This window comes from Panthera onca, chromosome B3 (genome assembly GCF_046562875.1).
Source record: "Panthera onca isolate mPanOnc1 chromosome B3, mPanOnc1 haplotype 2, whole genome shotgun sequence".
Lineage (NCBI taxonomy): Eukaryota > Metazoa > Chordata > Mammalia > Carnivora > Felidae > Panthera > Panthera onca.
In genome coordinates this window covers 114,413,094-114,425,045 of record NC_138344.1, presented here as the reverse complement: position 1 = coordinate 114,425,045, position 11,952 = coordinate 114,413,094, and positions in this window count along the sequence as shown.

The window sequence follows — 11,952 nt, the reverse complement described above, 5'->3', positions numbered from 1 at the left end:
AATTCCTTAGTTTTGGTCACGTTCTCTCTGGGAGGATCTTGGAGAGACCACAGTAAAGGACAAGATAATTTTGTTTTTAATGAACTATGATCACATTGTGACTCAAACGTACGCTGTTCTGTACCTCCAGTCATCAAGTCCGTGTACATTCCCCGATTCTGCTATCTTCATACTTCACCGATAGCCAATATCTTGACACATTCTAAGATTGGCAGTCTTTTGGGAGGCTTTGTGACTGGCCTTCCCCATGTCCCCACTCCTACTTCTACATTAGAGCCTTAAATATTTTTCTTACTTTATGCAGAACCAGATTCTGAATTAGTAGTTCTATGTGCTCACTTTTTCTGTAGAATAATGATTCTATTAGTGAAGTATCATCACTGTATCAAAGGATTATTAAAATTAGGGTGCCTTACCAACTTATGTATAGCTATGGTTAATGTTTTACTGTGAATCAGCCAGATATTAAAATGAAAATGTTCTCACTGAAAAAGGAACAGATCCAAAAGTGAGTCCAATTGTCCTATTTTTCATTTGGGCCTATCCTGCTGCTAGTATAGTTTTATTTTTGTAACAGGTGTGATCTTGGCTTCCTTTTTTGAAAAAATTCTCTAGAGCACATTTGGGAGGAATGGGACCCCTTGCTACTCAAAGACAATACAGTTTCTGGTATTGGGCTTAAAGAGGAAAATACGATTTTCCTAAGGAATGTGGAAGACATCCGGGTCCTAGATGTTGGATAATGAGAGCAAAGAGGAAGAGATCAGTATTTTGGATGATACTTTATAAGGCTTAAGGAAGAGTAGGACTGGAATAAATGTGGAGAAATACACATTTAACTATGTCCAGCATTACACAGAAAAGGAGCAGAGGGAGACTTTCATTGTTGAGGTGAAGTCTTCGATAAAACCTTCAGCGGTTTGGCCAAGCTACAGCCACTGTTCCCCTGTTGTTCAAGGGTTGGAGTATTGATTGTGTGGCCTTTCCCCAACCACAAGTAAAACAGGTTTGATTTCTGTTCATACAGGGATCGTTTATACTGCTACCTAAAAGTGAAACCTGCACCGGACCAATTACAAAGTTCCCGATTCTCTAATGTACGTTATTTTATATACCTGAGCATTTCTAAAATATTTCTTGACAATGCTACTTCTCTCAGCATTCGATCTAAGAAGTTGTAGGAGCGTAAAGGAAGATTTTAACTGTTTGACTTCACTTGTGCTTCTCTGGTTTAAAATATTTATAGCAACTCATTAAATGCCTTGGGCATTATTTGGACAAGATACATATCTTATTCCTATTGTTTGGGGTGGGAAAATATTATTACCTTTGTTCAGATACATTTAGAAGAAAGGCCATTAATTTATGTGTTAGTGTAAAGCTCCTAGCAATAGCACTTAGGCATAGCATTTACGGCTAAGGAAACATTTTTACATAGATCTTATTTAATCATCATGGCAGCCCTTTGAGGTTGGAGATAATTGTTCCTCTATTAATGGCGAAAAAATAGGTTCAGATTGTTCAAATCCTTCACCCAGGTCACATGGCATAACCACAAAGATTTTGCTAGGTGTAAAAGACATGGTCTTAACCTCAGATCTTGAGGGAAGTAGGAAGCCCCCACAAAATGAATAGCTGTGAGCTAAATAATGGATCTCTGACACTTTTCAAAGGGAGCTTTTGTGATTCGAGTATTTAGATTCACAAGACCTGAATAAGGTCCCATTTGTCACCAGTTGAATCAAAAGCATACAGGACAGGGCACCTGAGTGGCTCAGTTGGTTGCATGTCCGAGACTCTTGATTTTGGCCCAGGTCGTGATCCCAGCTTTGTGGGTTCGAGCCCTGCGCCTGGCTCCACACTGAGTGTGGGGCCTGCTTAAGGATGTGTCCACCATATTTTTCCTAACCCAAGGTCAAATTTGTCCATGGAGCAGAAGTTTTGCTAATTCTTTATCCATAGGTATTTAAGAAGTGTGAGATGGCACACCTAGCTGGCTTTCATGCAGAAGCTAACACTTGAGCTGGGCCTCGAGAAACGGCTGAGCTTGGAAAATAGGACAACAGGACAGAAGTGATAACAAGGTAGTAAAGCACTGTAACGTTTGAAGAACAGCAGGGAAGCCATGGCCGGGGTAGGTAAAGTGCGTATTTAGGTGAGCAGTGGTATAAAGGCCGGGAAAGCTAGTAGTCGAACCCCTTGAACATAAAGCTGCAGACTTGAACTTCGTAGGCTTTTGTGAATAATCTTTAAAGATTTTTAAGGCAAACCTGTCAAAGCTGCATTAGGAGGATTAAATCCACTGCTCTGTGTAGACTAGATTGGAGAACTGGAGACTATAATGTCCCAGAAGCCAAGTCAAGAGAATTTTTCAGTGAGACAGGTAAGATGAGGAATTATAAAAAGGCTTGGGTTTGGAATTCAGGAAATTTTTTCAGGAGTGTAACGCGAAGACAAAAACCACTTGCAGATAAAAAGTACAGGAAATGACGAAGCATAGGCAAGAAAGGCAAAGTCCACTGGAAACTCAAAAGAAGAAAGTGGTAATACGGAATGAGGAGTTGGAAGGACACATGTTTTTTTTTTTTTTAAATACAGGTAATTTGTTCATGTATATAAGTAGAGGAAGGATCTAAGATTTAAAAAATTTATCATAATACATCCATAATCGTAGGTCACAAGCACAATATCAAAAGGCTAACCATGAAAATAATGTAACATTGTATGGCGATTATACTTGGAAAAAAAAAAACAGCCAAGCTCTAGGCTACACAGAAAGGCAAGTGAGGGATGGGCCAAGAGATGAGGGGCTGAGAGACTGAAATCATGAAGACATTTGGGAGAGAAGTTACAAGAGGCTAGATGATAGTCCGAGGGGAATTTCAATGATAGAAACTTGGAAGGGAATAATTTCTCGGTGATTCATTTTCCTGTCTCCTCCACTACTTAATTCTACCTGGAAGCCTGATCTAAGAAAGATATTTGCCCTTTGAAGACAATAGTAGTCCTTTCAGCTACATTTAGAGATCCCGTGTCAACTTACCTGGCACACTCTTTTTTTACAATCACATGCTTTAACTAGGTATTCGATTTGAGGCATACTGTGCAGAGCTTGGTTTAAAAGTCTCTTCTGTGCCAAAGGTAATTTTCTTTATGCTTTCCAAGAGAGTGGGGAGAAGGCTAATGAGGACTGATTAGATCACTTAACTGAGACAGGCCCTCTGTCCTTGTCAACAGATGTTTGAATTTAAAGTCTCTAGACTGGAAGAGAAATGGGATAGAGCATGATTTTTCCCTTGGAAGCCTGAGGGAGGAGGGGTTGCCATGGTAACGCTAACTCACTCACTTACTGGCGTTAGTTGTGGACTATCTACTCAGTTCCAGGACCCCCCCAGGCCTGGCCAATTACAGTGGCTCTCTAGTCTGAGAAAAAGAGTATGTTTGAGTCTTGCTCCAGGGTGAACAATTTGAAGAGCATCTAACAATGCTGGGGCCCTTCTTCCTAGTGGCCCTGGCCCTTCCAGAGACTGCTTTGTCCTTGACACTGACAGCGGGCCCAGATGTGTGTTGGAAGCATGGTTACCCACTTTCTTCCACCCACCATGCAACTCCAGGAAGGATTACTGTAATGCCCTTCCAGTTATTAAGCAAGTCCCAGTAGGAGGTTGCAGTTGTAGTGAGGGAGGGGGGTTAGCCTCATACTCCCTTCAGAGGAGTGTTAAAAAGGATTCAAAAGTACGGGTACCGAAAGGCCATTTGAGTGCATGTGCTCATTCATATGAAGTCCCGACGCAGCTCTTCGGGATCTCCAAAGGTGGGAAGTCTTCATACTCCAGTGATTGGGTGGCATCTCCGAGCCAGGTCCTCTCTGCCTCTGTTCAAGTACTTGGATGGAGAAATTACACTTTCCCTTCATGCAAAAGGCTAATGGTAACTACTTGCTAGAGTATTTGAATCCCGTGTGACCTGTTACGTGAACAGTGACCATCTCTAACATATCCCAGCAATCCCTGCAACTGAACAACCTAGATACTGGGATTGTACGGTTTGTATGAAGGATTCTGTATCACCCTTTCAGTGGACCACCCAACAGTAAGTCGGTGTCGGTGCTCAACATGGAGCACGCTGTCCTGAGAGTCCGTGGATAGGGAAGGATCACTCATTCCCCCCAAGGACAGCCTCCTCACCCCGCCCCGGGCTCTGACAGCACCCCCCATCTGGCCACCTTCTGTATGGGCATCTCTCCCCACTTAGCCCAACTTCCCACTCCATGCCACCCCTCACGGGCCCTTCTCCTGCTTCTCCATAAAGATGGTTTCACGTGGTAAACATTTACGTGGCCATATGATAGAAATGCTACCCCAATAGCAATTGTGCTGTTCATCGCATTTCCAGTGTTTATCTTACTCCTTAGGACAAATGTAAAGCTTTGTAACTGTTACTACAAAACCATTAAACTCCTAAGAATATTGTGCATGTATATATGTGTGTATATGTGTATATGTGTGTGTGTATATGTATATATGTATACGTATATGTTACACTTTAATAAAGTTTATTCTAAAGAAATATTTAATACTGTTATTAAAACAACCAAAAAACAAACAAACAAACAAACAACCAGAAAGACGTCTAAGAAAAGTCATGTTACCATAATCATCCCTGTACCTCTCTAGAGGCCTGGGACTCCGTGACAGTCCAGCCCCCAGCTGATCAGACAAAGATTCTTCCAACACCTGCTGGCTCTCTAACGGGCTGTCCTGTAACACTGGGAAATATCAGAAGACCTGATAAAAATGCGAGGGGTTGCTGTTTTCTTTCCCTTCTCTATTAAGCCTTTTCAAGAAATGTTTTAAAATTACTAACGTTGCAGGGCGCCTTGACTGGCTCAGGCGGTGGAGCATGGGACTCTTGATCTCGGCTCATGAGTTCGAGCCCCCGTGTTGGATGTAGAGATCACTTTAAAAAAAAATAAAATCTTTACAAACAAAAAATGAAATTACTAAAGTTGCCAAGCACATCAGTGGTGATCCAAGTGTGGGCATAACCGTGTCTCACCTTGATCCCATGCCTTTTTCATTGTCTTGCATTTGACGTGTTGTTCCTGTTAGAAATCAGGGTTGAAAACGAAGGGCGTGCGGGAACCTCCCATCACCGGTGTAGATTCCATCAGCATTAAGGAATTATTATGAGGTTTTTTGGTTATCTTTTAGAGCCTGTACTGAACTATTGTCAGATAAAATGACATCATATCTGTGATTTGTTTCAGAATAATCCAGTACGAGTAATGGAGATGAAACAAACGAGGTCGGTCATACATTGATAATTGTTGAAGCTGGGTGGTGGGTATTCATCTCCTGGCTTTTTTACATGCTTGAAATTTTCCACAATGAAAAGTTTAAAAAAAAAAAAAAGATTGAGAGTGTAATGACAATCCTGTCTTGACGACTGCATAGCTATGGTGTTGCAGCCAGTCTGGTCGTCTCTGGGGCTGGCGACGAGCACCTGTCCCTTGCGCCTGTACCGCACCGTGCCTCGTGTTCTCTGCCCCATCCAGCCCGGAACCCTGCCCGGCTCCCACACATCACGAGCCCGGAAGAGGAAACGCCACATTCTCAAGGCAGGACATATTTGGGTCACAAATGAAGCCTCGCTCTACAACCTGGCCACTCGGGCGGGAGGAACTTGCACGGAAACCGAGCTAGTGTGCTGTGTCAGGCTGGTATTCTGGGAGCCCGAGAGCAGCAGCGGATGTTTGGAGCCACTGAAGCTGCCTTTCTGACACATGCTAATGAGCTGCGTTCCGGGATGTAAACAGAGTCAGCACTTCAAACTGAATTCTGGTAGAATTTAACAACCTTTGCTTAACCATCTCCCTAGTTTGCTTCTGACCGGACACAGCGCGCCAGTCTGAAAGGAGGCATTCCCACCTCTGACAGCTTTACAACGACAGTTTTTAAAAAGCTGCCAACTCACGCCCAGCCTCAGTGTGGGTAATTGCACTTGGCACGTCGTTCCTGTTAGAGGAAAGCAAATGTGTTTTCTGAATACCCAATTTCAAGCTTCTCAGCCCCTCTCCGTAATCTTCCTCAGTCTGGTTGGGAGGTGAGCTGTCATACAGGGGGACCATGTGCTAGGAGTCAGAAGGACTCGTTAGGCTGACACTTGAGAGCTGATTTTGTCATGCTAACTTCAGTCCCTTCCTAAGTGAGGACCACCAGTCTCCGAGGAGACTGTGATCATTGCCTGTTTGCAAAATTAGGTCTTTCTCTACAGAGTAAATATGCTTCGAGTGTGGGTAATTGTATCAGTTGGTTACGTGGTCAGAGCGAAGGAGGCCCACACATGAATGTCCCTCCTGTAGATGGGTTAACTTTTCTGTTCCATAAGAGCAGACACTCATCTTGAAAACACAGGCCAGTTCCAGAGGGAACTCGTCACCCCTCCCCACTGACCCCATCCAAAACAGCCCTTCCCATCTTAAACAGGGCTGCCAACCAGCCATTGCACGGGCAGCAATAGAGGGGGTGTGGCTTATTGGGTCATATGTCAAACTGCAGGAGAAGCCAGAACACAGATGAATCTCCGGGTCAAACAAAACCAGAAACATGGGCAGTCAGGAATGCCTACCAGTTCTGGTCTCTGTCCCCCTTTATGTGTCAGCTCCGTTTGTCCCAAAGATCAGCTTCTTCCACTTAGTGGGCAACACGGCTGTCTGCAGAGTCTTTAAACCAGTTTAGACTCATCTCTCTGGCTCTTTTTTTAAAAAATTTTTTAAAGCTTATTTATTTGAGAGAGAGAAAAGAGTGAGTATAGCATACACAAGCGAAAGAAGGGCAGAGAGAGGGAAAGAGAATCCCAAGCAGGCTCCACACTGCCAACACAGAGCCCTATGTGGGGCTCGAACTTACAAACTGCGAGATCAAGAGTCAATGCCTAACCGACTGAGCCACCCACGCACCCCATAACCAGTAGTTTTTTAATGGTTATCGCGTGCCAGACCTAATGGCAAGTTCCGGGACAAAGCAGACATGTTTCTACCCAGAACCCTGACTCAGAGCCAGCTTCATAGGCATACAACCTATGCACTTAAAAGTTGTACAGGGCCCAGGGCTTTGAGGGACCCACTCTGCCGTTGTCATTTTTGAAATTCTTAATAATTTATGAATTAGGTGACCCATATTTTCATTTTACACTGAACCCTGCAAATTACATAGCCAGCCCTACCCTGGCGATAACTCCAGAAAGCTCCCCAGCTCTCTCAGAGCTGAAAACAGTTCAAGGACAAGCCAGTAACCCCTGCACACTGTCAATAATTTTAACAGGACTGTCTAATATATTTAAAGAGATGTAAAGAGTAAGTGATTTACAGAGATAGTTAGTTTAAGAATATAATTCTAGGAGGGGTGCTTCGGTGCCTCAGTGGGTTGAGCGTCCGACTTCGGCTCAGGTCATGATCTCACAGCTGGTGAGTTCGAGCCCCGGGTCGGGCTCTGTGCTGATGGCTCGGAGCCTGGAGCCTGCTTCGGATTCTGTGTCTCCCTCTCTCTCTGCCCCATCCCTGCTTGTGCTCGCTCTCGCTCTCTCTCTCAAAAATAAATAAACATAAAAAAAAAAAAGAACATAATTCTAGGAGCCAGACATCTTGTGAGTCCAGGCCCTGCCATTTCCTGGCTATGGGATCTTGAGCAACTCATAACATTTCCTGACCTCGATTCCCTTGTTATAAATGGAGATAATAGTGACCAACCCCCAGAGTTGGCTTGAGGATTAAAATACTTAAAACCCGGGGCACCTGGGTGGCTCAGTCGGTTGAGCGTCCGACTTCGGTTCAGGTCATGGTCTCGCGGTCTGTGAGTTCGAGCCCCGCATCAGGCTCTGTGCTGGCAGCTCAGAGCCTGGAGCCTGCTTTCGATTCTGTGTCTCCCTCTCTCTCTGCCCCTCCCCTGCTCATGCTCTGTCTCTCTCTCTGTCAAAAATAAATAAACATTAAAAAAAATTTTTTTTAAATACTTAAAACCCTTAGGTCAAGTTTTGAGCATCCTGAAAGCGGGTCCAATTGCTCAACCACCTGTTCCCTTCTTCGTGCTCCCTTCCTTTGGCTCCCTCCACTCTCCCTCCACGCTCCTGGGGTGGAAGATCTGGGTCAATGTGAGTGGCTCTAAGTGAGGAGAATATTGAGGAGAAAAACCAAGGAATTATGGCCTTCAGGGAAGCAATAACGTCTTACCTAAAAATTGAGCAAAGACTTTGTTGATGTTAGCAATTTGTATGCAAATAAAGACTCCTGCATCCTGAGCCAAGACCTGACCCTGGACAAACGCTGCAAGGCCACAGCTTAGTACACAGAGAAGCCTTCGTCCTTTCTGCTGCCAGTTTAAACTAAAACTTCAGATCATCCCAAAGCTGTAGTTGTCGCTGCCTTAGCCTTGGACACATTCATTAGTATGTAAGGCAGTTTTCTCACCAGGCAGGTGCCTCTCCCTCTGTATTTGCTGCATCATCTCTGCTGTCTCCCCTTGTTCTCACATGCATTGTTTAATCAGGCACTGATTTGGCATTAACTTGCAAATGCTGGGTCTCCTGGGCCTGAGGAAAAGGAATTTTCCCTGGTCAGACCTCATCTGATTGCTTAAAAACCCAAATCAACAGCCAGGTTAGAAGAGAAAGCTGAGAGGCACCTGGGTGGTTCAGTCAGTTAAGCGCCCGACTCTTGATTTCTGCTCAGGTCGTGATCTCATGGTTTGTGGGTTCAAGCCTCGAGTGGGGTGCTGTGCTGACAGTGTGGAGCCTGCTTGGGTTTCTCTCTCTCCCTCTGCCCTGCTCCCCGGCTCATGTTCTCTCTCTCTCTCAAAATAAATAAACATTTGGGGCGCCTGGGTGGCTTGGTCGGTTAAGCGTCCGACTTTGGCTCAGGTCATGATCTCACGGTCCGTGGGTTCGAGCCCCGCGTCGGGCTCTGTGCTGACAGCTCAGAGCCTGGAGCCTGTTTCGGATTCTGTGTCTCCCTCTCTCTCTGCCCCTCCCCTGTTCATGCTCTCTCTCTGTCTTAAAAAATAAATAAACGTTTAAAAAATTAAAAAAAAAATAAACATTAAAAAAGAAAAGAAAGCTGAGAACCCTGTGTTCCAAGACCAGACATTCTCAGAACTGAGGGAGAATAGCAGTTTTTTTACACTCCTTTATTCCCTTGACACACATCTTTGTGCCAGGCATTGTCCGAGGTGCTGTGGACGTGTCTTTTTCTTCATGCAGTTTGCAATCTACTGGGAGCATAGAAAAGTACAGGCAACTCCAATACAACCCTGATACACAGTAGAAGGGGAAAGAATGGGCACTCGGGGAACCCCTAGGACTAGGGATGGAGGTGGAGAATCTCAGGGATGCTCTCGGGCATTCTTGCCCATAAATTACATCCATTGGTCCATCTCTCAGCTCCATGCCCGCCAGTCTCCTCTGTCCACAAAGTTAATGAGCCTAACATGTATCTATCTTGAACACATGCCCCCCTTGGGAGTCCTGGGGACCTTGAGCTAGGGCTGGGACTAAGGTTGGAGTCAAGGGCTTCCCAGGGAGACTCAGTTGCCCCACACAGAGCTCCATTCATTCATTCATTCATTCACTCACTCATTCATTCACTCACAAACACTCTTGATCCCATTCTCTGTGTGAAGGTCTGATGGTCCAGCTGCGACAAGACAAACAGCCCCTCAAAGAGTCTGGGCCCTCCTCTGGCCAACCCCTCCACAAATGTCAGCCCGTTCAGATTTTACAGCATCCCTAAGAAGTAGGCGGTATTATCCCCGCTTTGCCAGTGAGAGGACTGAGGTTTAGAGGGGTCAAGTAACTTGCCACATGCCGCCCAGGTACTAAGAGAAACAGCCAGGCTTCAGCTCTAGGCTTGGCTCCATAGCCCGTGCTCTTTGTGCCCTGCCAGGCAGAGTGAAGCCTGGGCTGAGAAGGGGCCGCCCAACCATGCCTTCCTCTGTGTCACTGATAAGTATCTCTGGGGCCTTCTCAACGGTGTGGCTTGGGCATCGCCCCTCAGGCCTTCTGAGAGAGGCAAGGCCGCATCCTGTGTGTCCTCCCGCAGACAGAGGCTCCTGGCCTAGGACAGTCATCTCCTCTGCTCCCTGGGGCAGGCCCAGTGAACCCTACTCCATATCAGGGGCGGGGTGGAGGGATGCAGATGAGAGAGGGACCCCAGACGGAGCTACGCTTCCTGCCTCAGCCTCCCTCCCGGCTCCCGTCCTGGCTTACCCCAGGAGTCTGAAGGTTTTCAAAGCCTTCTTGTAACATCAAGTCCCCTGCTGGATATACTACTCTTGGTTCTCAAAGGGAAAAGCAAGTGCCACCAAAAAAGTTTTCATAGGCTTTTTTCATCATCAGGAACAAGGCGGGACCCTGGACGCCGTACCTCTTCTTTCCTAGGCAGCTTCCCCCCCCCTTGGGTCCCCCTGACTGAGCTCTGATGGCTGGAGCATGTCCTTAGCATCTGGAAAACCCTCAGCCTGGGGGTCTAGTAGCTCTGGCCTGCCCCAGGGGCAGAGACACTCCCCGTTTCCAGGCTGCTGCACATGCTTTCCCATCTACAAGGCACATTTTCTCATCTGATCTTTCCCTATGTCACTCCCATTTCTCAGAGGAGGACACTGAGGCTCAGGAAGCCTAAGTGGCTTGCCAGAGGTCACCCAGTACAGAATCGTTGGGCCAGGGCTGGAGCAAGGCTCTTACTGCAAGGCTAGAGCTCTCCTCCTCCACCCCTGCCGGCACACAGTAAACCAGCCCGCAAATAACTGGCATGGACACATTTGGTTATGATACATTTAAAATAAGCCCAGCAGCTTGATGAGCATGCAAAGACCCAGGCTTCAGTTCACACTGAGAGTGAACCCCTGGGCTCCACGAAGCATCCTCAAATCCCCGCCATAGGTGGACAAAGCCAGAGCGGCAGGTCTGCAGAAGATTCCACCCGAACAAGCACAAGGCGAGCTGTTGAGGAAAAATAATGCCTTTGGAAAACACTAGCCCTGGCCGGCATTCAGGGAGAAAGCAGACCACACAGCAAAGCAGCCCTCTGCCTGTGAGGCCAGATCATTCAGAGGGTCTCACCCTCCGGAGCTCCAGAGAAGACAGCTGGCACCGGGCAGAGCCATCGGCAAGTGCTTCTGTCACCGTGATGTGGACCGTCTTGTTCTCCGGTCTACTGAGTCCCGGTGCTCCCCATTTCCTGCCCCGTGGCTTGGGGCTCGTGGCCTCTCAGCCTTTTCTACATCTGTAGATGATGAGTCAACCCCGGCCACCCCTCCCTCTCAGGCTTCTATGAATCAGCTATGAAGCAATGTTGGCTGGCGGGGGACAAGTTTGGGGCCTTGGACTGAGACAGAGCTTTGCATGGGGCCTCAGTTTCCTTATGTGCAAGATGGGGAAAGAACAATGCAAAAGTGTTGGCGTCGGGGGCGCCTGGGTGGCTGAGACTCTTGATTTGCGCTCAGGTCACGACCTCACAGTTTGTGAGATCGAGCCCCGTGTCGGGCTCTGCGCTGACAGCACAGAGCCTGCTTGGGATTCCCTGTCTCCCTCTCTCTCTGCCCCTCCCCCCATGTTCTCCTTCTCTCTCTCTCAACATAAATCAACATTATTTATTTGTGGTGTTGGTAGGAGGATATGAAGTCATATGTGAAGGGCGATAAAGGGCAGTGCAGAATATGGACCCTGGTTCAAACTTCATGATTTTCTTTTCTTTAAAAAAAATTGTTTTTTAGTGTTTATTTTTGAGAGAGAGAGAGACAGACAGACAGACAGAGCATGAGCAGGGTAGGGGCAGAGACAGAGAGAGACAGGGAATCCCAAACAGGCTCTGTGCTCTCAGCGCTGAGCCTGACACGGGGCGCGATCTCACAAACTGTGAGGTCGTGACCCGAGCTGAAGTCGGCCGCCTAACCGGCTGAG